This window comes from Puma concolor, chromosome C2 (genome assembly GCF_028749965.1).
Source record: "Puma concolor isolate L17-30 chromosome C2, mPumCon1.1.hap2, whole genome shotgun sequence".
Lineage (NCBI taxonomy): Eukaryota > Metazoa > Chordata > Mammalia > Carnivora > Felidae > Puma > Puma concolor.
Window position 1 is genome coordinate 112,522,809 of NC_141675.1, and position 26,383 is coordinate 112,549,191.

A 26,383-nucleotide genomic window follows, 5' to 3' on the forward strand; every position below is an offset into this window, starting at 1 on the left:
TTATTTATTTTTGAGACAGAGAGAGACAGAGCATGAACGGGGGAGGGGCAGAGAGAGAGGGAGACACAGAACTGGAAGCAGGCTCCAGGCTCTGAGCCATCAGCCCAGAGCCTGACGCGGGGCTCGAACTCACAGACTGTGAGATCGTGACCTGAGCTGAAGTCGGATGCCCAACCGACTGAGCCACCCAGGCGCCCCTAAATGTTATTTATTTTTGAGAGAGAGAGAGAGAGAGAGAGAGACAGAGCACAAGTGGAGGAGGGGTCGAGAGAGAGGGAGACACAGAATCCGAACCAGGCTCCAGGCTCTGAGCTGTCAGCACAGAACCTGATGTGGGGCTGGAACTCACAAACCAGGAGATCATGACCTGAGCCTAAGTCAGACACTCAACTGACTGAGCCATCCAGGCGCCCCTAAAGTTCCTCTTTAAAAAGTCCAGTTAGAGGGGCACCTGGGTGGGTTGGTCAGCTGAGCATCTGACTCTTGATTTTTGCTCAGGTCACGGTCTCGGCTCAGGTGATGATCTCCCAGTTTGTGGTATTGAGCCCCACATCATGGGGCTCTGTGCTGACAGTAGGGAGCCTGCTGGGGATTCTCCCTCTCTCTCTGCCCCTCCCCAACTTGTACTATCTGTCTCTCAAAACAAATAAATAAACATTTAAAAAATAAAAATAAAAAGGCCAGTGAGATGTTGAGAGAATTTGGGGGATGTTATGGTTTCTGTAGCCTCTGGTGGGTAACGCCCATTGGAACTTAGAAGAGGGAAACTGTCCTTATCCCTCAGGAAATGAAAAGTTCAGGTCAGCCAAAGAGATAACTGATCTTCCAGGTCAAACCTTCAGCTACTAGGGGCAAAAGCACATTTATTTGGAGAAGCAAGGCAGAGTGGAAGGTGACCAGTGACGGAGCTGGTGAGTCTCTGGATGGTAGATCATCTCAAGGAGCAGTAGAACATGTTGCTGAATGCAGACTCTAGGATCCCTCTGTGTTCAGATCTAAGCTCTGAACCTCCTACAAGACCTTAGGCAAGGTTTTGTTTTTTTCTTAATCTTCTTATGCCTCAATTTCCTCATCTATAAAGTGAGAATAATAATAAAAATGCCAACCTCACAGGGTTTTTGTGCAGGTTAAATAAGTAAGACTGATTAGGGGCTTAGAAAGGTATCTAGCACAGGGTAAGTAGGATGTAAGTATTAGCTGTTTTTATTTTGCTATCATCACTGATAGAGGTAGGAGCCAGTCCAGGGGATCAGATGGGCAGGAGGAGCATAGCCTACCTCACTTGGAACAAATGTAAACCCAAGGAACCCATTCTTCTCTCCCTCCCATTTCCCAGAGTACATTTCTCTGATTCTTGCTTGTTTCATCTTCTAAAGAAATGTATGACAATATGAAATATGTGTGTATACTCCCTCCTCTTAATTGAAGTTATTTCCATGTTAGATGATAATTCATGGTTAATGATGTCACCTTTCAAATATTTAACAGATTCTGTTTCTTCATTGGCCTTGGACCATGGAAACTGGAGCAGGAAATCAGATGACTGCACTTGCAATTCAAAGAGCAAATTGCATAATCTTCAGTGATATTGAGGTACAAATGCTTTGCCATATGTGAAACTATGGCTCTTGAGCATCTAGTTCTAAATCTTCTTCTGAGATGCCTTTCACTCTTACTTGGAAGCTATGGATGAAAAACATCCAGTAAATGAAGTTAATTCTCACTTAGCCATTACAATGAGCAGACACTAAGTATCACTCAGATAGGGCCAACAGGTGCCTCTGCTCTGACCTTCCTGAAAATGTGCCTCCTCCAACTGCCACGAGTAAGGAGCCAAGGGATTGTGCTGTCCAGAGCTCACACTCTTCTAGACCTGCTCTGGATATGCAAGACCTAAGAATTCTCTACCCAGATGATCTTGAGCTTTTTCCAGTGACTGCAGAGGCTTTTTCTTAGGGTTCACCCTCCTAAGATGGACTATCCCTTGGGTGTGCAACCTCTGGGTCCAACATGAAGCCAGGAAGTAGATTTTTGTTAGGGACTGTGGATGGAGCTGGCTGTACGACAGGGTGTTCACATGCATGGTTGTGAAACCTGCATGGCCTATGGTCCATAGTCTATTACCGGAGCTGGAGGTGGGAACAAATGAACTGGTGGTAGGCTGATCTCCCTAAGCCTCTGCATTCTGGTGTTGCACTTCAAGGAGTCTGAGAATTCTAAATCTGGACGTGGCCTTCTGGGTTATTAGAAATGTATATTTGCCAAGGCAGAGGAATAAAACATAAACTAGCAGTTGCTTGATTCATAACTTTTAAAGATTTAAATGTATGGAAAGTGGGCCTCCATTTGTACTTTTGCCCAAATTATCACAAACATGAGAGGTGGGCCTCATTAACATAGATACACATAAAATATCCTATGTCCATGATGTTCTTTACTGACAAAGAAGTGGCCAAGAAACAGCAGACAGTTCAAAAGGAAGAGCCGAGAAGAACTAACAAAATACCGTGGATGACTATTCATTACTATTTTTATTCTTTCTTTGTTTTGCAAATGAGATTTCTAGAAAGGAAAGTATGATCATAATTAATAAATCAAAACCAATAATGGGACAGTTTCACTGGAAGAAAAAGTAGAGGAAAGCAGGGGGAAAATCCCCAGACATTGGTTGTATCTGCTCTCTGTCAGCCAAAGCTTGGTGTCTGAAAATTATTGCTGGGATATCTGGAATTCTTAACAAAAGTTCCAGGAAACCTGGGGGCTTCTGGACAGCATATGTGAAGTCAAGAGGAAAGAAATATTTCATCTTCTGTGAAAGTCACAAGTACAAAGAACAAGGTGTTAACAAGGTAGCAGCTAGGTGTGGCAGGAGGAGTCTGTTTTCTTCTTCTCCTGTTTCTTATATTTTCTTTAAATGTCTGATGCCAAAGCTTATTGGAGAGAAGAGAGTACCCCTTCCTTCTTCCCTTAGAGTTCCTGGGGGAAAGTTGCATGTGCCTACTTGGCATGGTGGTACTTCTGGCATGCATTCAACTGCCAAGTACTCCTGACCTAGTAGATCCAACTTCAATACCAGCTGCCAACTTATTTCTGTACCATGCACCAGGAGGTGGAAACTAGCAACAGCTAGTGTAGAAGAAACTTAGTCTCAGACATCAGATTCTTTCCACGTGGATTTCAATCCTGAGGATCAGCTGGGGACTCCTTTGGTAAGTCCATCTAGGGGAGTGGCTAGTCAGTTAAGCGTCCGACTTCGGCTCAGGTCATGATCTTGCGGTTCCTGAGTTCGAGCCCCAAGCCCCTCACAGGGCTCTGTGCTGACAGCTCCAGCCCAGAGCCTGCTTCAGATTCTGTGTCTCCCTCGCTTTCTGCCCCTCTCCCACTCGCACTCTGTCTCTTTCTCTCTCCCAAAAACAAATAAACAGATTTTAAAAAACCATTAAAAAAATCTACCTCAGCCTCTCTGTTCACAATCATTGTGGCATCTGGCAAATCAGTAAATCTCAGTAAGCCTCAGTTTCTTTGTGTGTACTGTGAGAATAAAAACTTACCTCAGAGGGTTATTGTGAAAGTTGCCAGCACAGTGCCTGCTTTACAACAGATGCTTCCTAAAATGTTTCGGATCTTCTTTCAAATAACGCAGTATTTTAAAATTGATATACATTTATATCAAACACATACTGTGTCTTTTTTAATTTAATAATATAAGCATGTGACTAAATTTAAAATCATTATTTAAATAAATTTAAATTATTTAAAAAGTAAACTTCTACTCTTCCCCCTCCCCAAGTTTATTCATTCATTGTCTCTACATCATGTAGGGATGTATAGTTCTGGAGAGTAAGTCTAGGAGGAGGGCCAAAATGAAACTAGAGGATGTTGTTTGATTATTTTCTGCCTGTCTTCCAAGGATCTCCTGAGTTAAAAATGCATCTGGCTTCCATTTCCTGCAGAATTTTGCTTATTTGAAATGTTCAAGAAATCAATTGATCCGACTTCAAACAGACTAGGTTTTGCTGGCTGTGTAAAAACCCAAACCCCCGTTTGTGTCACTCCCAAGTCTGGACTTCACAAGCAGCCAGCTCCTTTCGTACCTTAGTAAAGGACTTCTTTTTGGCTGCTTAGACTTTGTGCTGAGCCAAGTGTCAAGCTGGGAATTGAGGCAATAAATCTCTGTGATTCCTCATACTTGGAATTTCTCCTGTTGCTTCTGATAAGGAAATGACAGAGTCTCTCAGCTATATGTATGAACCTCGGAGAAATTTGTAATCCAAATCATGTTTTCCTCACAAAATGGAAAACAAAAAGTGCTAAACCTGGCTTTGAGTTAACCCAGATGGTTTTGAGGGCTTGGGTAGTGAACATCTTTGTTTTTGACCAGATTGCACTTGGAAATTTTTAGAATGAAAAGAAATTCCTCTTTATCTTTTAAAATATTCTGATTAAATCTTTGTCGATTGTGGGGGAGGAGGGTTGTGGCAGCAAGACTTTGCCTAGGTGAAGTCTTTGCAAAGGATCTCAGCCTTCCTGTAGTAAGAACGGATCTCACTCTCGGTTGCATCGCTTCCTCCACCCCTTCCCGCATCTACTCTGGTACTTCCAAGTTTCATACTAACCCCCAGTGACTGACTGAAATGAATGAGATTCGGGATCAGCAATTCTTCAGATATGGAACGATCTCCCCAAGATCTATCCACATTCTCTGAGATGACTAATGAAGCCAACTCAGGTCTGGCTAACTCTGTACATGATCATAGTGAAAAGATATTCCTAAAATGTCTTTCCCCAAAAAAGAGTTTTCCTTTTTTTTTTTTTAAGTTTGTAGTTGCTTTTGAGTATGTTCTATCCAACAACATTACTGAAAACGTTCACTGTCTGGCATTTTAGTAGAAATGGTAAAAATTGCTTGGAACAAAACGCTTCATTCAGCAGCTACCCCTCAGTCCTAGCTCTTGTTTGTCTGAGACCCACACCATACACAAAGAGGAGATCATTTAGCTCCTCCATGGTCAGAATCTGCATTGATTGGCTAGCATTGATATGAGGTCAATTGGCAAGTGGCTTCTTTAAAAGGAACCATGGGTTTGAGCCATACTGTATGAGAAACCCATTTAAAAGGAGTTTCTTTCTCTCTCCTTAGTCTACAGTCAGTTTCTGATTTTGATCTGTTGGCACGGGGTAAAATCAATGATTCTGACACATTTGCCACTTGGAGTGAACTGGTATATCCATTCTTTTTACTATTGAGATGACTGGTATGAGTTTCATTGATTTAACTAGCTCTTTTGGTGTCATGCAGATACAGCTTTCTGAACTAGTAAAGCAGAGTCATTGTGTGGCCAAGAAAAACAGATTAAGAAAATCATGTACATTTGATCTTGGAATGTGTTTTCTACTTATGTTTGAAAATGGGGCTGTGTGATGTCCTAAGAGTTCATTTCAAACAAAATATTGAAGCCATAGGGGAGCCTGGGTGGCTCAGTTGGTTGGGCGTCTAACTTCGGCTCAGGTCATGATCTCACAGTTCACGAGTTCAAGCCTTGTGCCAGGCTCTGTGCTGACAGCTCAGAGCCTGGAGGCTGCTTTGGATTCTGTGTCTCCCTTTCTCTCTGTCCCTCCCCTGCTCATGCTCTGTCTCTCTCTCTCTCTCTCTCAGAAATAAACATTAAAAAATTTAAAAAAAAATATTGAAGCTATAGAGTGAGAAATCTATCCAGACTGTCCATTTTCACCTTTACTTAGTTTTCCCTTTCCTTCATGTCCATGCTATGACCTGGGGCAAGGTGGATTAGGGAATAATTTTGAGGACATTTTGGGGTTTGCTTTTTACATATAGCCTAATAAATTCTGGAAGCTCTGAGAGAACTAAAAAATTATATAGCAAACACAACTCCTTTACTTTGCATTTATTATGGTTTTGTCAAATGTATTCATTTAACAGATATTTCTTTGGTGTCTACTGTGATTTAGGCATTGGAGATACGGTGACAGATTTTGTTTTCATGGTGCAAGACTCTTGTTTTCATGGTGTTTATATCTTAGTGGAGGGACCCATGCAATAAACCAAACCAGATAGTTTTAGATGGAGGCAAGGGCTATAGAGAAAAGGAACAGGATCTTGCGACTGGACGGGAGTGGCATTGATGCAACTTTAGACAGGCAGTCCGGGTGGGGACTCTTCTGCAGCAGTTGAATGTAACAAAAGAGCCAGCCACATGACACTCTGGACAGTGTGCAGGCAGAGTGCCAAGCAAGTGTCAAGGCTAATAATAGTTCCTTCTTGTGAGGATTAAATGAGTTAATATGTGTAGAATACTTAGAACAGTGCCTGGCATTCATAAATGTTAACTGCTTTTCATTCATTAAAAATTCATTGAGTATCTCCCAGATTCCAGTGTCAGTGCTGGGTGCAAGGATTAAAGAGTTGCACGGAGACTCCCAACTTTCGGGTGTTCACTTCAGACTCTGGTGCAAGTGATTCTCAATCCGTGTATGGTTTACAGACCATGTGCGTCTTACTCACTGGCCTTCCTTTGTCCCAATCCCCTCCCCCAACAGACCCTAACTAGATAGCCTTGGGGACCAGATCAGAAACCCACATTTTTCTACAAGCTTGCTTCCAGTTGATTTTTAGGCACACTAAAAGTAGAGAACCATGTCCTAATGGATAGAGTGTGACCAACTTGTGGTTCTCTTTAATATAGCACATGTTATAGCATTAAGGGTAAGCAATTGCTCCATTGCAGAATACTTCTTAATACTCAGTAGCTTTGCCCAGTTTATGGAGCCATAAATATCAAGGAATTATGTTTCACAATTAACATTCTGTAATGGTTAGGCCTAACTTTTTTTGTTGATCTTGAGCTGGCTGGGGATGCTGTGTGTTTTGGATAAACTTGCATTTTGGCTACGGTTTGGAAGGTTTGCCTGACACTCTTAAGTGTCACTTAAAACCTGCCAAAAAAAATGGCTTTTACCTTTTAGGAAGAATGTGCCAACCAATGTTTGCCAAAGGCTCTTGTATTCTGGAAGAAATTCTACTTGTAAGTAAATTTGCCTTACTGAAATTCCTCCCTTGGGCTCCACCATGTACCTATTTTTAAAGTGTAATGTCATCAAAAAGGGAGATGGGAAAGAGTTATTTTATTATCTGTCATTGGATTTCTACTAGAGTGTATCCTGTTCATTTTCTCACTTTAGAATGACTTATATACACTTCTAAAAAAGCTTAGGTGCAAGGATCTCGAAGAACATTTGATACAAGGACAGGTTCATGCTCATTTATTCAAGGCGGAGTGCCAATAGCCTCTAACACCCAGACTGGATCCTAGGCCAGTCTATGCTGTAGATGAGATTTCCAATACTCTCCTATAGAGGGTTTGGTCTGGGAATGGATGAATCCCATTTAATTCTTTTTTAAGTTCTTATTTTTCTCCCTTTACTCATTTCCATCCATAGCTACTCAACAGCTATGGCCAGATAGAATGATGACAATGGAAAAAAGGCTGCCCTTGAGCAGGAGGTCAGAAGCGGTAAGGGTGATTAAACTGATGTAAGCTTAAGGCAAACTTGAGTCTTGGACATGGAGCTAAGAATCTTAGAATTGAGAGGGTGGTCAAAACAAAAATCAAGTTCTGGAGCTGCAGCCTGTCAATTATTCAACCTTTTGTTTAACTCTTCAGGCTGGTAATCCCCTCACCAAAGAGTACAGAGAATAGGTGGGAAATGTAGACCACATAAAAACCATTGAAAGATAGAGATAAAGATCTGTTAATATTCAGTCAATGTCAGTGAATGATATAACTATGTAGGCAGTGAGAACTGAATTGCTACATCAGAGGAAAAGAGTGTGTTAGACAAGAATGGTTCCCTCTTGGGGTGCCTGGGTGGCTCAGTCAGTTAAGCGTCTGACTTTGGCTCAGGTCATGATCTCACTGTCCGTGAGTTCGAGCCCCGTGTTGGGCTCTGTGCTGACAGCTCAGAGCCTGGAGCCTGCTTCAGATTCTGTGTCTCCCTGTCTCTCTGACCCTCCCTCGTTCATGCTCTGTCTCTCTCTGTCTCAAAAATAAATAAACATTAAAAAAAATTAAAAAAAAAAAAGAATGGTTCCCTCTTGTCATTTTGGTTACGTTTTACCTGATAACATGGTTTTATATATATATATATATATATATATATATATACACACACATAGATATATACAAATACATATACATATGTATACATATATATGTGTGTATATATATATAAATATATATATATACACAAATATATACATATATATATACAAATAGAAAGAAGAGATTCCTTTCCTTCCTTAGCTTTAATCATTTATTCAGGCTTTTGTGTATTCATTCATTCATTCATTCATTCAGCGAGGACTTGTTCAGTGCTAAGTATGTGCCAAGTACAGTGGCAATTGCTGGGGACACACAATAATGAAGACAGGCCCCTGTCTTTATATAGTTTATACACTATTAAATTTCGTTGCTTCTTCTTCTACACAAATGATCAGAGCTCATTAGTATCCATCAGACAAGCCAAAATGTTGAAAAGGAGCTGTTCTCTCTGTATAAGTGGGGCCTGATAAAGGAACTACATTTCCTTGGACTTTGGTGTCCCTTTTGTTTTTTCTGCATATGAATCAAAAAATTTCTGTGTCCATTTAAAAACTACTGTTTACTCAGTTTTGGCTCCATCTCAGATTTACTGGTGACTTTGGCTAAGTCTTTGTACTCCAAAAGTGTTTTCTTGCTCTTATCAATCATGCATGGGTGATGTGATGACACTGTCCCCAAACTTTTGAGGCCGGGCTCAGTACAACACAGCTGCCTGCGTGTTCAAGACTGTGGTTCCCACAAAAGAGCCACTGGCTCAAACCCAGCACATTTCTTCCCTGATTCCACTGTAACATTTCTTTCTCAAGAGTATAAATCTCAGGCCGATATTTAACATTCCTTTGAAATGAACCGTGGACTTGTACCTTGTACTTCTTGAGAGCGGGGAGAGCTATGCTTCCATTACTCATATTTATAAAACATGTCCTAAACAGAAGGCATGATTTCATAATTCTCTAGTCATGGGTCTTTGAAACTCTTTTACAAAAGAACATTTAGAAACATCACACCAGCTTAGGCTGCTTGTCTAGTTTAGAATTCTATCTCAGAGTGGGACTCCATGTGATAGCAGAGTATCATTGTTGCTATACATGGCTCATTCTTTCAAAAGTGGTAACGTAGCTTAATGATTCTTGAATTTAAAATTCTGAAATCAGATTAACTAGTGTAATTAGAAGGTTACAAGGTTTAGGAAACTAATTCTACCTCAGGCTCCCCTATTTTGGAAAATGATATTACTACTTATCTAGTTGCTCAGGCTCAAAGCTTAGGAGATATTCTTTTTTTTTCCCCCATCAAAAATTCTGAGAGTTTATGTAGCCCTTTTTTAAATTAAAAAAATTGTTTTTGGTAAATGCATAACATTTTAAATTTAAGTTTTGATGTAATCTATGATTAAATGACATTGCATGATTCACAAGATAATGTTGAAAACTAATTTTATTTCCCTAGAAAATAGTTTCTCAGAGTTACTGCAGTTTTTGAGTACAATGTGATACAGTAGATCTCTAGAATTTATTCATCTTGCATAACTGACACTTTATATGCATTTGACAGCAACTTTCCATTTCCTTCTCCCCCCAATACCTGGCAATCACCATTCTGTTTCTGCTTCTATGAACTGGACTATTTAAGATGCCTAGGAGATGTTCTTGATTTATCCTTTGCTCACTTAGCCAATATATCAACAAGTTTTAGGACCTCTCCATAAAGATACATCCTGAGCCACTATTATTAAGGCACCATCATATTTTGCCTGGACTGTTGTTACAGTAGCTTAACTAGAGTCCCTGCCTCCACTCTTGGCCTGAGTCTAATCTGCCCAGAGAAACCAGAATGATGATTTAAAGATGTAGACCAGTAAAGACATCCTGTCAATACCCTCCTGTGCCTCCCTACTGAAGTTCCTATGAACTCTGAGTTGCCTCCACAGCCTGCAAGGCATGCATACTATGGCCTTGCCCTCTTCCCAGACACCATCTTGTTAGTCAATGTGCTCAGGCCAGTGGTCCCCTTGCTATTCTGGAACAAGCCCAACTGGCTCCCAGCCCTGGGACTTTCCACTCACTTCTCTTTGCTTGAACTCCCTTTCAGATCTCTACATGAATTGGCCTCCTTCAGACGTGTGAACAAATGTCACCTCTTCAGAGAGGTCTGCCCTGATCATCTGATTTAAAGCAATGCTCTCAACTCTCTTGGTCGTGGTTTTTCTTTATTACTAGACACAGTATTACATATTTATTTGTTTTCTCGTTTATTGTCTTCTCTTCAACAAGATAGAATGTAAGCTCTGAAGGTGGAATGTCATTTCTGACCTCCTTCACCCTTAAATCCCCTACACTTAAAACAGTGCCAGGCACACAGTAGATTCTCAATACATGTTTGTTGAGTGAATTAATGTAGACTTTCTACTATGCTTAGGATCTAATTAATCTTCTAATTAATCTTTTTAATTCAAAGTATCACAAGGTAGTCATTTTGTGTCAAGGTTTTATTGTTAAAAGAAACTATAATTATGGGGCAAGCATAGACTAAAAATTGGGATATATGGACCCTCAATTATTTACTTATTTTTTGAAGCTTTTTAAAATTTGTTTCAATTTCCTTCATTGCTCAAATAAAGTTGATAATAACACTTACCTAGCCTAATTCTGAGTTTGCTATGATCATTATATATATGCAAATATATTTGCAAACCTTGGTTTGCAAGCATAATTCGTTCCGGAAATATGCTAGTAATGCAAAGCAGTTGTGTATCAAGGCGAATTTCCCCGTAAAAAATAATGAAAACTCAGATGATTTGTTCCACAGCTCAAAAATATTCATATAAAAATGATTACAATACTGAATATAATAGAAATAATGAAGAAAATACAAAATATAAGCAAAAATAAATTAACCTGCACTTACTTTTGAAAACCTTCATGGCTGGTGTGAGGGAGACAAGAGAGGAGGATTATTGTGTTGGATGACTTTCACTATCACTAACAGAATCACTGTTATTTATTGGCTCAAAGGAGTCTTTTTCTGCATGGGGGCCATTGTATATGCTCACACGGATGTTGACTACAGTATTAACAACTGTTATCATATACTGTATTTCATGTAACTGACAATAAGGCAGCAGAGGAAAGGGTCTCTATCTGCAGGCAGCCTGACCTAGAATGAAGCAAGCATTCCTAAGCTTACCCTTGAATGGAAAAGCAAAGGACTATCCATAGGTGCTTTGAAGCAATGAAAAATACACTAGTGCTAGTTGTGGGTATCTTCTAACTTCCTGAAAAATCACTGATTTCTGCCAAATACCATGGCCTGAGACCAAGCATCCGAACATAGGAGACAATCACCCACAATCCCGCAGTGAGAGAGAGAGAGAGAGACAGAACCATTGGCTCAGTTGTGATCATGTGGTGTTCAGCGTCACATACTACTTGTATTGCAAGACATTGCTCATTTATCAAGTTAAAATTTATTCGAAATGTTTGCTTGTCTTGCAGAACACTCACTCGCAGAACAAGTTACCGCAATCCAAGTTTTACTGTACTTGGAATGCGATAAAAATCTATTACAGTGAGATAGTGATATTTTACTTTACTATATTTTAATTATTCCCCTTTATTCCTTGAGCTCTGTCTACATGTTTATTTTCCTTCATGATCAAGAATCTTTATATCAGCCTATCTTAGCATATTATACATACACAATACAAAGAAACCGTTAGTACTTTGTTTTGGTAACCATTCTGTACTGTTTGGCCTATTGAGGTAAGAAATGGTTTAGTAATGGAAGTGTTAGATAAGAAGCTAAAAGGATTAGCAGGGACCAGGTTTTTAAATCCAAGCAAATCTCTGATCACAGAATTTAAAGTGAAGGGGGTTGAACTTCAATCCCCCAGCAAAGATGTGAGTTTCCTGCCCTTTGGTGAGGACTCTTGGGAGGCTGGAACAGGCAGGGATGCAGAGTTCGGGCACACAGGCAAGTGCATCCAGGAAGAGAAGTGAAGCATTGATCTACTTCACTGCAAATGCCATGAGTGTTACTATTTACTGCTAGCACTGCTGGACAGTAGATCAGAAGATCAAATCTTCTGTCTTGGCTCCTTTCCACATGTAGGACCATTTAAGAAAAACCAAACTGATCACTGCCCATTGCTTCCACATTTCCTCTTGTGATCACACACACTGGATAACTCTTAACTCTAAAATCCAATCTGATTTTAAAGAACCCCCAAAGAATGTAAACTACATTTTTTTTTGTACTTTATAGATGAAGAAAGTGGAGCCCAGAGAGGTTGAGCAAGTTGTCCAAGGTTGCATAACAAGTTGGAAGTTGATTCTAAATTGTTGCTCTTTTTGTTGCATGACAATGTCTTTGGGTGGGTAGAAGCATTTCTTTATTTACATCAGTTGATTTCATTTGGAAGAATCAGAAAAAACTCATTGCTTCAGTATGTATTTTATGAGTTTTTTCCCCAGACAATTGGCTTGGGCCTGATAACTATTTACAGGTAACAATTGTTTTGGTAACTATTTTAAATTGCCAACATAAGAGAGGCTGGCTAGAGTAATCTCTCTCCAGGAGCTGTCTAGGTTCAATTGCAGCTGTACACGTTACTGGTTGTGCAGCTTCAGGCAAGTTTCTTAATTTTTTTGTACATTGTAGTTATATTTCCTTTCTGGAAAAATGGGGATAATAACTGTATCTGTCTCATTGGGTTGCTGTGTGTAACAACATATATAAAGTGTTAGAGCAGTGCCTAGTACACAGTAAGTAATAAACATATACATGTTTATTCGCATAGTATCTAGATATAAATGTAAATGATGCCAGAGTACATTAGAGCTTATTCTTAGGGGTTCTCATCTTGAATATAGTTTCATAACAAAAAAGCAGTGTCCAAATGAAAGCAGCATTTCATTGTTGTTTCTAGATGCAGTAATTCAAAACCATCACTAGATGGCAATTGTAATCCATTGTGACTTGAGCAGCAGCAGGTTTCAGTGGATGGGTCAAAACCCACAATCTATTTTCTGTGCCTCGCATGCAGCACTGTGAACTCAGGCTGCCTCTTCCCCACAAGATGGGCCTTAAACAAAACTGTTACGGTCAGCAACGTTTGCCTTCTGAGTCCTCTCCCGGGACTCACCCACAGGCTCTCAGTCCTCCTGATGGTAGCCTCACAGAAGCCTGGGTTCACTTGCCTCCATCCTACTGTGAATTTGCATTATCAGGAGTGCTCTCACCAAGGTGACTATGAGACAGTGTCACAAGATTAGAAGCTTAATTAGTGGTTCTCAAAATGTGGTCCTTCCACCTGCAGCGTCAGCATCAACTGGGAACTTGTTAAAATGCAAATAACTAGTACCCCATCTCAGACCTGCTGACCAGGAATCAGTGTTTTAACAAGCCCCTCCTGATGATTCTGATATCTGCTAAAGCTTGAGAACCACTGAGATGAACCAATGTTTAGCATCATATAAATGTTGGCATTGGGCGGATCCTCAGAGAATACTTTGCACAGCCCGTTCATTTTGCCGAGAAGGTAACTGAGTCCAGAGAAGTTACATGAGCTGAAGACCACAGGGTTAGGTTTGTGGCAGAACCAGGTCCCAGGGTTTCCAAGGTGCATCTCCCAGCTATTCCCACCCTTACCCAATTTTCCCCTCAAAACTAAGGTCACTAGGTACACATTCTAGACCAATCCCTACTCATGAAGGAAAACTAACTTATCTTTTTATACAGGAGTGGGTTCATTCAATTGACATGTCTACAGGGATAAAAAAAAATGGAGTGTGATGCATTTTCAGTTCTATGTGTCAGTGTGTGCGTATGTGTGCGTGCATGTGTGTGTGTGCGTGCGTGCATGTGTGTGTGTGTGTGTGTGTGTTGGAAGTGAGGGAGGATCAAGTAAAAAAAAAGTCACATTCTCAATGGCCAGGAGAGGCATATGTGCAGGGTACCCTGGGTATCAGAAGAGTGCAACTAACACAGGTGAAGTGATTAGGGAAGATACCTAAGAGGAGGAGCCTCCAGAGCTAAACTTTGGGTGATGGGTTGGAGTTCAGCAGGAGAAGCAAAGAAAGGACATTCAAAAAGAGAGATCAGCATAAGCAAGGGCATGGGGCCATGAAACTGTGGGGAATCACAAGAGATTGGTCTGATTGAGGGAAGTATGTATGTGGAGGAATTGTCATGTCAGAAATAATAATAATATTACTACTATTAGCAATAGCTGACATTTACTGAATATTAACTGTGTATCAAGTACTGCACTAAACATTTTACATATACTATTAATTTAATCATCAAACAATTTTATGAGAATCTACTCCTATTCCTATTTTATAGATGACAATAAAAACACATGTACTGTTCTATTTTCCTTAAAATCAAGGGTTACTATTTCTATTTCTTGGCCAGATATTGAACTTGGAAAAAGAGCCTTGATATTTACTTGTTCCAGAATGTATATAACGTATAGTAAGTATATAATTTGAAGATGAGAGGAATATGTTTTTAATAATAAAATTTTATTATAAGCATATTTTTCATAAATGCATAAAATCAGGAGGCTTTTGACAGCCTGTCTTTTTTAACTCAAGGATTGAATGTCGCATTACTTTCTGGTCTATCAGAAACTGTGGAAGTAGCCAGTTTCTCATGATAATAGATTATTTGTATCAGAAAAGTGGCAAAGAAAAGCTCATTTCAATTATTTGACTCACTGAAGAAAGGAAGCTAAGTAACGAGTGAATGATCTGGTCTGCTATCATTGGCTTTGTTATATTTTTTATTTTTGCTGTATAAGCATTCACTATGAATGTGCTTTTCACATATTATATGGATATTAGTCGATCCTAGTATCTCTCCTTCCTTGTATACGAGTACCCACCACCAAACCAAAAACTCAGGTTTTAAAGTTCTCGTAGGATTTGGAATACCTAGCTGTTCCTAGGTAAGCTTCCAGAAATTCTTGGATTCTTTGTGATATTTTTCAGTGATTTCATCTTTTTCCTGAGAAATTAATTTTTCTGCTCCTTAGTTTTCTCATCTACAAAATATTGGTATTGGATGAGATAATCTAGAAGTCTCCTTTCAGCTCTAATGGTCTGTGGATTTATGATTTAATGATTAAATGGCACACAAAGCACATTTCTGAGTTTTCTTTGTAGTAAAATTTTCGTGTTGTTTCCATGAAAGAAGTTATCAAACCAAATATTTCTCCCTGAATTTTTAATTGGGATGCTTAGAATAGCTCTACATTTCCCTTTTTAGGATCACTAAGACCTTATCCAGCTCAAAGAGGTGATTATACGATATATTCCCATATGGCATTTTATACATCTCCAGGCTAAGAACTAAAGGCCAGTTTGAAGCAGATGCCACTGAAAATGATGGATGGCCAATTTGTTTCAAGGTGGAAGAGGTGCATCTTATATGATGCTCTGCTTTTCTGATTGCTGCAATAACAACTTAGAGTTCATTTTATAACCTTGATCTTTACAGTTACGTTCACAGTGGAGGCTAAACCACTGTCTCAAGAAAATCGAGAAAACCTAACTCAGTTTTCACCTTTCTTGTCTAGAGAACTTGAATAGTCCACAGTTTGCTTTACCTTGAATCAAAGGAAGTGCAATAATCCCTGAAAGGAGAACCTATGAAATGTGTTATTATTTTGAAATTTTGTGATTGAGAAGAAAATTTGCATTTCACTCCTCTGATACGATTTTTGCCTGTCTTGATTGCAGTCAATTTTGGAGTGGATTACAAAAGTTTTTCCTTTTACTTATTATAAAAGCAATGCGTGTTTATTCTGGAATTATTACAGAAAAGTGTAAATAAAGACATAGAGACACCTAAAATTCTGCCACACACAGTTGGCTATTTCTTTTTTCTTTTTCTTTTCTTCTACATAAGCAAGAACATTAAGAAATTGGCAACAAGTTCTACATTATATTTTGAAACCTTCTTTTAAAAATTAATATATAATTAGCTAAGTTACACAATTTTTAATCTCTACCTTCAAAGGTAACATATTACTATCTTTGTATTAAAAGTTATAAAATTCTTTAGTTTTCAGTTTTGTCATTTTCAGTGCCATTTTGATTTCAATTCCTTTCTGTTTGTTTTCATCCTCCTTTTTCTAGAATGTATTTAAGATAGTTTCAACCCACTTTCCTCTAAATGGGTATAATATATAGAAGAAAGCATACCTCTGAAATTCATATCACATTGTTTTGGAGGCTTTGTTATTTTTTGTTTTGTTTTTAAAGTTTATGTATGTATGTATGTTTGTATGTATGCATGTATGTATTTTGAGAGAGAGAGCACAAGAGAGTGAGTGCAGGTGGGGGAGGGGCAGAGAGAGAGAGGGAGAGAAAGAGAATCCCAAGCAGGCTCCTCATTGCCATCGTGGAGACTGACTCTGCATGAACTCATGAACTCATGAACTCGTTAACTGACTGAGCCACTCAGGCGCCCCTGTTTTTTGTTTCTAACATGAAACCTTTGCATTATAAACAATAGACAAGCTTCAATACCTGCCAGCAGAGCCATAAACATTTCTGTTACAATATATAGGAACATATCGTAACATAAGTAAGGTAACAATTTTATTGCTGCCTTTAGAAAGTGAACAGTAACTCCTCCTTCATATCATCTTATTTATAAGTATGTATTTTTCAAAAACATGTTCACAAGCCTACCAACTTGTGTACTCTTTGAGGGCAGAGCTCTGGTCTTATTATCTGATACGCCTTCAATGTCTAAAACTGTTCCTGATCCATTGTGTTTGCTGGATAAACATTTGTGGGGTTGAAATGAATTAAATGGAATCAATTCCAAATATTTTAATACTTTTGTGATAGGTTGCATTGTGATTTCAAATAGCATTGCAGTAAAAAGCAGCAATGGTTAAGAGTTTAGCTTCTGCTCCCTTTTGCTAATTTTCAAATCCCCAAATGAGATAATCTTGGTTTAACTCTCAGCATTGTGCTGAGTGCACATAATCAATGCCAAGTAGATGTTAACTTTCAGTGATTTGGGCTATTTTTTACTGTAATATATACTTTTCTCCCTAAAAAGAACCTGTTTTTTCCTGAGGACTTTCTGTTAGATTTTTCAAAATGGGAATAAGCTACTTCTTTAGGGATTATATATAAAATATCTTAAAGAGTTGGTAGGGGGAATAAAATATACTATATTTTATACTAAATTTATATATAATTACTATTTTACATTGCCTATATCACCTAATACTCCAATGTCTCATTCACTCATAATGTTTAATGGGAACATATTTTAAAATAAAGTGTGTTACAGAGTCATAAATATAATTTATAGTTCTTTCCATGGTACTTTTACTCCAAGCCTTTTAAGCATCCAGCAAGTCTAACATGACCCTTTTCAATGAATGAGCAATTTGAGGCATCAACTAATGAAGTCTGGTTTTTCCCCTGTATGTGGAAGATATATGAAAATGATCAAATCAATGATGTGAATCTGCATTGCTCTAACTCTGGCAGAATATTTGGAAATTTGTCTCAACCACAACAAGACAGGTGCAAAAACAAGCCTAGTACTGTGAAAACTCTGAACAATGGAATTCTCTAGTCCAGCTCTGTCCAACAGAAACAATGCAAGCCATTCAAACATCAGAAACAATGAGAAACATGTATTACTTCACATTTTCTAGTAGCCACATTAAAAAATTTTAAAAGAAACAGGTGAGATTAATTTAATGTTTTATTTAACTCAAGATATCCCAAATATTATCATTTTAATGTGCACTCAATATAAAGAGTATTGAGATTTTCCATTCTTTTTTTCTTTTTTCATTCAAAGTCTTAGAAATCCCACATGTATCTTACACTCATAATACATCCCAACTGGGATTAGCCACATTTCAAGCACTCAATCACCACCTGTGGCTCATGGCTACCATAGTGGGCAGTGCTGCTCTTGTAATTTCAGCTTTGGAGGCACCAGAGGGCGGCAGTGTGGTGCAGAGGTAAAAAGACAAAGACCAGCTTGGAATCATGTGTGCCTGTTCCTGGCTGTGACATTGGATATTGAAGTGACTGTGAACAAGTGATTTAGTGTCTCTGGGTCTCAAATTTCTACTTTCTGTAATGGAGGTTGTTAATAATTGCCATACTCCTCATAGGAGGCTGGGTGGAGATTAAATAAGATATTGTATGTGAAAGTGCTCTGTTAGATCATAAAGCACCATACATATGTAAGGCATTATTACTCCTGTTATTGTAGATTTACTCTCATGACTTGCCCAAGGCCACATTCCCAGTTGGTAGGAGAATCAAGGATAGAATCTGGGGCTTCTGATTTCCAGCCATCTGCTTCAACTAAAGGCTGTTTGTACCAAGCTAACTTTAAGAAACAAAACAAAACAAAACAAACCCCAAGCCTTTTTTATTAAAAAAAAAAAAAAAAAAAGGAAGAGGGTGTCAGTAAGAAGTAAATCCATATTAAATAGGGTCTTATTGACCACTGTTATAATGCTCTGAAGTTAAAATTAAACATACAGGATATTTATATACTTATAAATCAGAATTACGACCGTTAAGGATTGGACTTTATTGCTGTCATATAACATAAACCCCCACATTCTTCAATGTTTCAAACAACTTCTAAATTGAACTGTGGTTTCCCCACTCGATTTATCTCCCAAATATAGTACAACCACAAGAAAGCCCTTCTGTAGTGGGCCTGATTAATAAAACAGATATGGATCAATTCAGCACGTTTTCCATGGATATTTTTGGTTACCGATGTAGCTCATTAATTCTCATGTGTGAGACACCTTGCTAGTGTGAATCCAAGAGACACATTAATCTCTAAACAAAAGTGTGAATAATTCAGTTCACTTCATACTATTAAAGTGCTTACTGTGTGTAAAAGGCACATCAGGTGTTTCAATGAGTGAAAGGAGTTTATTTCTATGATAATTGTCACTTAGAGATATTTATTATTTAACTTCAAGAAAATACGGAAATTACCTACCAAAATGTCTGTGACATATGATTCAGTAATCTATATTTTCAGAAAGTGAAAAGATGATCTGAAGGATAAATCCTGATTACTTAAAAATAATTTTAAGGGGCGCCTGGATGGCTTAGTCGGTTAGGCGTCCAACGTGATTTTGGCTCAGGTCATAATCTCACAGTTTCTACTGGGCTCTGAGCTGACCCTGCAGAGCCTGCTTGGGACTCTCTCTCTTTCTCTCTGCGCCCCTCCCCTGCTCGCGCTCTCTCTGTCTCTCTCAAAATAAGCAAACTTAAACAAATTAAAAAAAAAACAGACACAAAAATATTTTTAAAAGTGACATTCTTTACCTTTGAAGGGCACACAGCAGATTAGCTCTCACGATTTCCATTTGTCTAACTGGAAGTCAATCGTGGTTTTCATATTTACACTTTTTTGGTTATTTTCTACATTCCTTTCAAATGAATTTCTTCATAGAACTTTAAAACCACACAAAATATTTAGAGCTTTATACTATGTGAAATTAGGCACAAACCAAGTTCATTTTCACTAAGAAGAGACACATTCAAAAGTTCTTTATTCTTTTTTCTGTCAAAATTCCTTCTTAAAAATGAGTTTCAACTGGTTATTTTTATTAGAAAACTATCATATATAAGCTTCAAGTCTGCTGACTTGATGACTGTGCTGAATAAATGTAATTTCTATTTTCATTTGCTGAATCATTGCTGTTGACGATTGAATGAAATCATTTTTTGTGTAACCTTTACATTTTATTGCTTTTGCACCCTAGTTTAAAAACAAACCTTAATTTTTAAAAAGTTCAATAAAGTGTATTTTTGATATTTCCACTATAACTTTACAAGCAATTCCTCTCTTCTGCCCTATAATAACCACCTCCTGCATTTTTATGATTTAGTTTAACATTATTATTGTAATTTTTTACTGGGTGAGCCCATCAATGTCCTTGGCAGCAAGATTTTGTTACAAGAAATCCAGAAGCTGAGACTGTAGTTGATTGCAACAATTATAAAATTTCTCTGGATTGAGTTCAGAGCCTTACCCTGACATTATGAATGTAACAGAGTCATACCTCCTTCATCAGCTTTTCCAAAATACACGATTGGTTTCAGTCCTATAAGCTGTTGCTTAAACGAACATATATTTTTTATTCAATGGTTTTGCATTATAAATATTTCATTTGATTAACATCTGGCTTTGATGGAATCCAGCCAAAATAATTAGAGGTACCTGTAGTAAAAATATGATACCTAAGGAAAATCATTAATGTACTTGCATTTCTTCAAAAATTCTGAATGAATTCATTCTAGACAGGATGTGGTCATGTGGCATTAAGGCCAGATGCTGTGCTTTTTCTTTTTGTTCAAGTACACCTTGAGCACAATGTAAGAATCTGAGGAATCTCAACTATTTACTCTTTAAATGACTAAATAAAATTAAATAGACTATGAAAAGTCATTGTACTATTGAATATTAGGAAATAATGAGTTGGGTGTCCAAAAGTCACACTTAAGACCAGGCAATGGTAATAAGCATAGGATGGCTGGGGATACTATGAGATAATGTCTACTCTTCAGAAATGAATGGTATTTTTCTTTCCAACTGAAGTTCAAAAGCTAATGATGTGCTTTATATTTTAATTGCTTCTACTAAGTGATGAATTAAGGAATAAGAAGTACTGGCATGCTGTTGTTTTTAAATTGTGGATATATCAATACTGAATATAAATAAAACTGTACTTGATATATCACGCTCTGTTTCATAGATCCTAGATTGTTGTTAGGAAAATTTAGTATATGTCACTTCAGTCATCTGAAAGGAATCATTTATTCATTACAGCTCATAACTTAAAACTATAAAGTATCAGCCAGAAAAAAAAAAAAAAAAACACAAAAACAAACTTGGCCCAATTAAGAGTAATTCGATAATGGTAGGAAAGCACATACAGACATGATGGGAGATGATAAGATTATTTTAATTTTCCCATTTGCACTGGAATTATTTATTTTACAAATCTCCAGATCTTTTATTACTTAAAACCCTCTGCTGAATCATGAAAAGAAGCTTAAGTTAGCAATTTTCCTCTGCAAAATCTAGCTGCTAGCATCTGGTGAACACTTGGATACCCAGTCAGGTCCTATGGAAATAATTATTTTAAGACTGTATTCAACATGCCTGGGCTTAAAAATCAGCTAGAATCAGACTCTGCACATGTATTTTACCCTGGGGGATTTTAAAGGCTGGCATTAGTAGCCGTGGTCTCAAGGCTCTTGCAGCAGTGAAGACGGGGATGGGACACAGGACCTGCAGGCAGGCCGGATACACCCCACTTCTGCCAACCGCCCCTGTGTTCCCGGACAGCAACATCCTTCCGTCTGCACTTGGCCCATGGACCACCCAGGGACGGGCCACTGCACTGCCCTCCATTGCTTCTCACACTTACATTGAGACTTGGCCGGCCTGAGGAACCGAGAACCAGTGTCCTTTCTTGTGCCTTCCTGTGGCACTCCTGGGGCTGATTTCTGTCTCTTTACTAGATGCTGCTTCACTTCCTGAACAGCTTCTGAGGTAGAGAAAAGAGGATGCTTTTACTCAAATGGGAGACAACAAGAAGCTGAATCATTATCAAAGTATATTGTTTTGGGATCAAAGGTGAAATTATATAATAGGGATGTATAAATACACACTTCAATAAAAATTTGCTATTATTTACCAGAATGTAAGTGAACTGTTAGGAGATATTAGGGATCCTTGTATACAGACTAGAAGAGAATAATTTTTTGTGTTTCTATGTATGCAAATATGCACTTATTTATTTTAACACATACAGTATATAGAATTTTTGTCCAGATAAGCAATCTATTGTATATTTTTATTGTTTTTCATGGTTATATTATGTGTTAAGTTCTCATTAATTTAATTCCCATTGATACACATTTGAGATAATTTAGAAAGGATTTGGCATTTGCTATAGAGGAAGAAAATTTATGAGGAAGTAATGCCTGAGGGAGAAAAGTTAGATTTACTTAAGAAAATTAAACTTTTCCAGCAACACATTTCTATCTAATTTGCATAGAACAGTATTTGAGTTAGAAATTATTCTTTGTTATTTATCAAGTCAGATCTGATAGAGCTTTAATTTGGCAACACTTTTGGGTTTCCATCTGACCTTTTGCTGTAATTTAATTAGCTGAATATACTTTAGAAATCATCTGTAATTTCAACTTTTCAAATCATGTGGGACTTCTCTCCACTTAAAATCAATTTTCAGATATTTAACTCTGTGTTTTGGATAATAGGTACTCTTTATTTTATTTTGGTATATTTCATAAGGACTTGGTTAGGAAATATTCTCTACACTTGTTGCTCAAATAAGATTTAAACAGGAGCAACTTCAGACATTTAGATCAGTAATAAGATTGGCTCGTCAAGAAATAAGTGCAGAACTGGGTATCCAATTCAAAATTTCTGCAATGTGATATAAATGATATATTCTGGAGTAGTAATATTCAGTAAAACTTTCTGTGATAATGGAAATGTTACATATTTCACTACTCAAGATGGTAGCCACTAGGCACATATGGCTGTTGAGTTCTTGAAAGGTGGCTAGTATGATTGAGGAACTGAATGTTTAGTTTTATTTCACTTTAATATTATTTAAATGTGTACTTGTGGCTAGTGAAGAATATAGATCTAGAGTTTTTCTGTATTCTCTATTTAACATGAAATGAAGAAGTACCTGAATGTCTTCTAGCTGTTGAATGTCTACAAAACATGTGTCCCCAAAACACAAGTCTTGGGCTCTGATGTATGCGCACAGGCCTGATGGCTGGATATAACAACATTCTGAACTTTGGTTCAACTGGTGGATATTCAGACATAAATAAAGGCTGGGTTAGCCATATGTGATTTGAGAATGCTTTGTCTCTAGAAGGCCATGGGATCTCAAATTATCTCTAATAATAAAGTTCAATGATGGTAAATGGACTCAAGGGCTTGACTTTTCTAGTTCATTCCTTGTATGGTGTGATTGGCAGTTAATAAAGAGAAATGTGAGGGGGATTCTGCACAAACAGCGGCTTCCATGAAAATGAAACTCTTCACAATCAGATTGGGTAGGAGGAAAAGGCTGATACACACTTCTGCACCTTTGCCCAAAGTATTCTTTAATACATATTCATTGAGCACTGCTATGTGCAGGGCACAGTGCTTTGTGTTGGAAACAAAATGTTGAAAAAAATAAAATAAAACACAGCCCCCTCCCCTCATGGTGGCTAACTGTATTAGATAATAAGATTTCTTCCAAGGTCTTCTTCCAAAATTCATTTTTTTCCAGGATATGGTGAAAATAAAATAGGAGACAGATACACAGAAGAGATAGAAATGTTGATCACTGTTACATGTGTATCATACATCTTACTCGTTTTATTTCTCTCTGCAGCTTTCACAGCCCTGCACCCAGTGAGATGACAAAATCAGTTTTTGAAATGCAATACTGGAGGCAGAGAAAATAACCCAAAAGACCTCAATGGCATTTTTAGAACGTGAGATGAGTATTGTCATTTAGCATTTACTGAGTGTTTACAACATATGTTTAATATGAGTTCTTTCCTATTAGCCAGAAGAATGTCCTTTACTAGTTTTTTGTTGCTGTTATGGGATGACACTTTTTTCTTTGCCAGTTGAAACACTGTAAGAAAGAGTGCTACAATTACCATTTAAAAATGAATCAAATTCTGGGGGACCTGGGGGCTCAGTTGGTTAAGCATCTGACTTCAGCTCAGGTCATGATCTCACAGTTTGTGGGTTCAAGCCCCATGTCAGGCTCTGTGCTGACAGCTCAGAGCCTGGAACCTGCTTCAGATTCTGTGTTTCCTTCTCTCTTTGCCCCTCCCCTGCTTGCACTCTCTCTCTCTTTCAAAAATAAATATACATTAAAAAATAATAATAAATAAAAATGAATGAAATTATTCAATATTTAAACATGATTGCAAGACCTGAAAAGGACGATTAGCTCCATAGGCCTAAAGTAGATCATTGTATTTTAGTTCATTTTGAAAAACTGAGCCAGAAATGTGGCAAAGTATTAAGCAAGAACAATTTAGTTAGACTTCTCTTTTTTTCTTTTTTTCTTTTGCCTCTACAGCAATTATGTAATTAAATGTATGGTTCAACCTGCATTTTTAGATGAATTTTCAAATGTGTCACTGATGGAAATTTAAGGATGAAAAGGATTAAAAAATTAAGTGAATTTGACTACAATACATAATACTCAAAGTATCTAAAAACCTTAAAATCATTTCTCCAAATATATTATTTGATAATGTCCCTGATTTTGTGGACAGGCACGTTGAAAATAATTTAAAAAAATGGCTCACAAAACAATGCAAAACTCACAAAGAAAAAAAAAAGAGATAAAGTTATATAAATACTGAAAAACCAGTTGCATATTAAAAATCATGAATAAAATTAAAAGGTAAAGCGGAGTTTGCTTTATTCTTTGAACAGTTCCAGCCTTTAGGGAGGATTGAAAACATGGCCACAAGTTCTTTGATCCTCTTCTGTGTTTCCTCCCATTGAATCTGGGAGGATTTGTGTCTGCTTTGACCAATGGTGCACAGTGGAGATGTCACTATGTAACTTCTGAGCTTGGGTCATAAAAAGGCCACAAAGTTGCTTCCTTGTTTCTAAAATACCGCCTTCTAGAGTCCTGAGCCTCCAAATAAGAAGTGAGATTACCCTGAGACCACTGTGCAGGAGCAGACACATGTTGGTGGGCCAGGTGGCAATGTTGGCAGAGTTTAGACTTTCTTCTATTCTTGCCAGCTCACTAAACATGTGAGTAAAGCCCTTTGGGGTCCTTTAGAGCAGCCAATCTGCCAGGCAAGTGAGGAGTAAGAGCAGAAAAAGCAACCAGCCCAGACCCATACAATTATGTGATAAAATAAAATGTTTGTTGTTTTAAGCCACTACATTATGAGGTGGCTTGTTATGCAGCAACAGATGAGTGGAGCATACCCTCCTGAATGTATGATGTTTTTACAATGAAAATTTAAAATTTGAAAGTGAAACACATTCTGGAAAGTTATTTGCAAAAATTGATAAAGACAGTCTTTTATTTTTTTTAAGACCATGTTAATAGTTGTCTTATATACAGAGCTCTTACAAATCACCAAGAAAGGGGTGGCTGGGTGACTCAGTCAGTTAAGTGGCCGACTTTGGCTCAGCTCATGATCTCATGGCTCAAGGGTTCAAACCCTGTGTCAGGCTCTGTGCTGACAGCTCAGAGCCTGGAGCCTGCTTTGGAGTCTATGTCTCCCTCTCTCTTTGTCCCTCCTCCACTCACGCTCTGCCTCTCTCTCTCAAAAATAAACATTAAAAAATTTTTTAAAAATCACCAAGAAAAACGTAGTAACACCATGTAGGAAAATGGGCGATTAAGTGAACATAAAATTCACAAAAGAAAAATGAAAAGACTGAAACATATGCAAAAAATGTTCAATCTCATTAGTAAGTAAAGGAAATGTGAATTAAACAATAGAGTTAAAAGTTTGGTTATCAAATTGGCAAAGGTAAAAAATTATATTTAATGTTGGTTTGGGTTAAGTGAGGGTACAGATGGCACAAATCTTTTGGAAAATAAATTGGTATTACAAGAGTAGGGTTTTGAAAATATCCTATTATTTGAAGTGCCTGAGTGGCTCAGTTGGTTAAGTGTCTGACTCTTTAGCTCCATGATCTCATGGTTCATGAGATGGAGTCCTGTGTTGGGATCTGCACTGACAGCCCAGAGCCTGCTTGGGATTCTCTCTCTCTCTCTCTCTCTCTCTCTCTCTCTGCCCCTCCCCCATACACACTCTCTCTCTCTAAAAATAAATAAACAAATATTAAAAAAATCATATTCTTTGATACAGCTAAGAATCTAGGAATTCAGGTGACAAAGTAATGAGAAATGAGGTATAATAATATATAAAATGTTTATCACAGTTTTATTTTTTAGGAGTAAAAATAGAAACAAGCTAAGTGTCAATCAGTACCATAAAATAAACTATATGCATATTTTATATTACAGAATGTTATTTAAAATTTAGAATACAATTTCAAAGATAATTTGTTAATTCTGTTTCCATAGGGAAACCATAGTATAATAGGAAAAACCAGGGCTTTAAGTCACATAGACCAAGCTTTGAATCCTGGATTTGCCATTTACTCTTGCTGGATATTTGGAAATTTTACTTATCTCTCTG

At 37.7% G+C, this 26,383-nt stretch overlaps 1 protein-coding gene across 3 annotated transcripts in view; it reads right to left on the reverse strand.

The window, feature by feature from the left end:
* COL8A1 (collagen type VIII alpha 1 chain) overlaps positions 1-26,383 on the reverse strand; it is a 154,863-nt gene that overhangs the window by 35,449 nt on the left and 93,031 nt on the right. For 2 of the 3 annotated variants that reach the window (XM_086675641.1, XM_086675642.1), the window contains one exon: positions 21,580-21,699. The exons of the other annotated variant lie outside the window; for it this stretch is intronic. The gene's annotated coding sequence lies outside the window, so the exon portion shown is untranslated. The remainder of the gene's footprint in view (positions 1-21,579; positions 21,700-26,383) is intronic. 3 annotated transcript variants of the gene reach the window in all.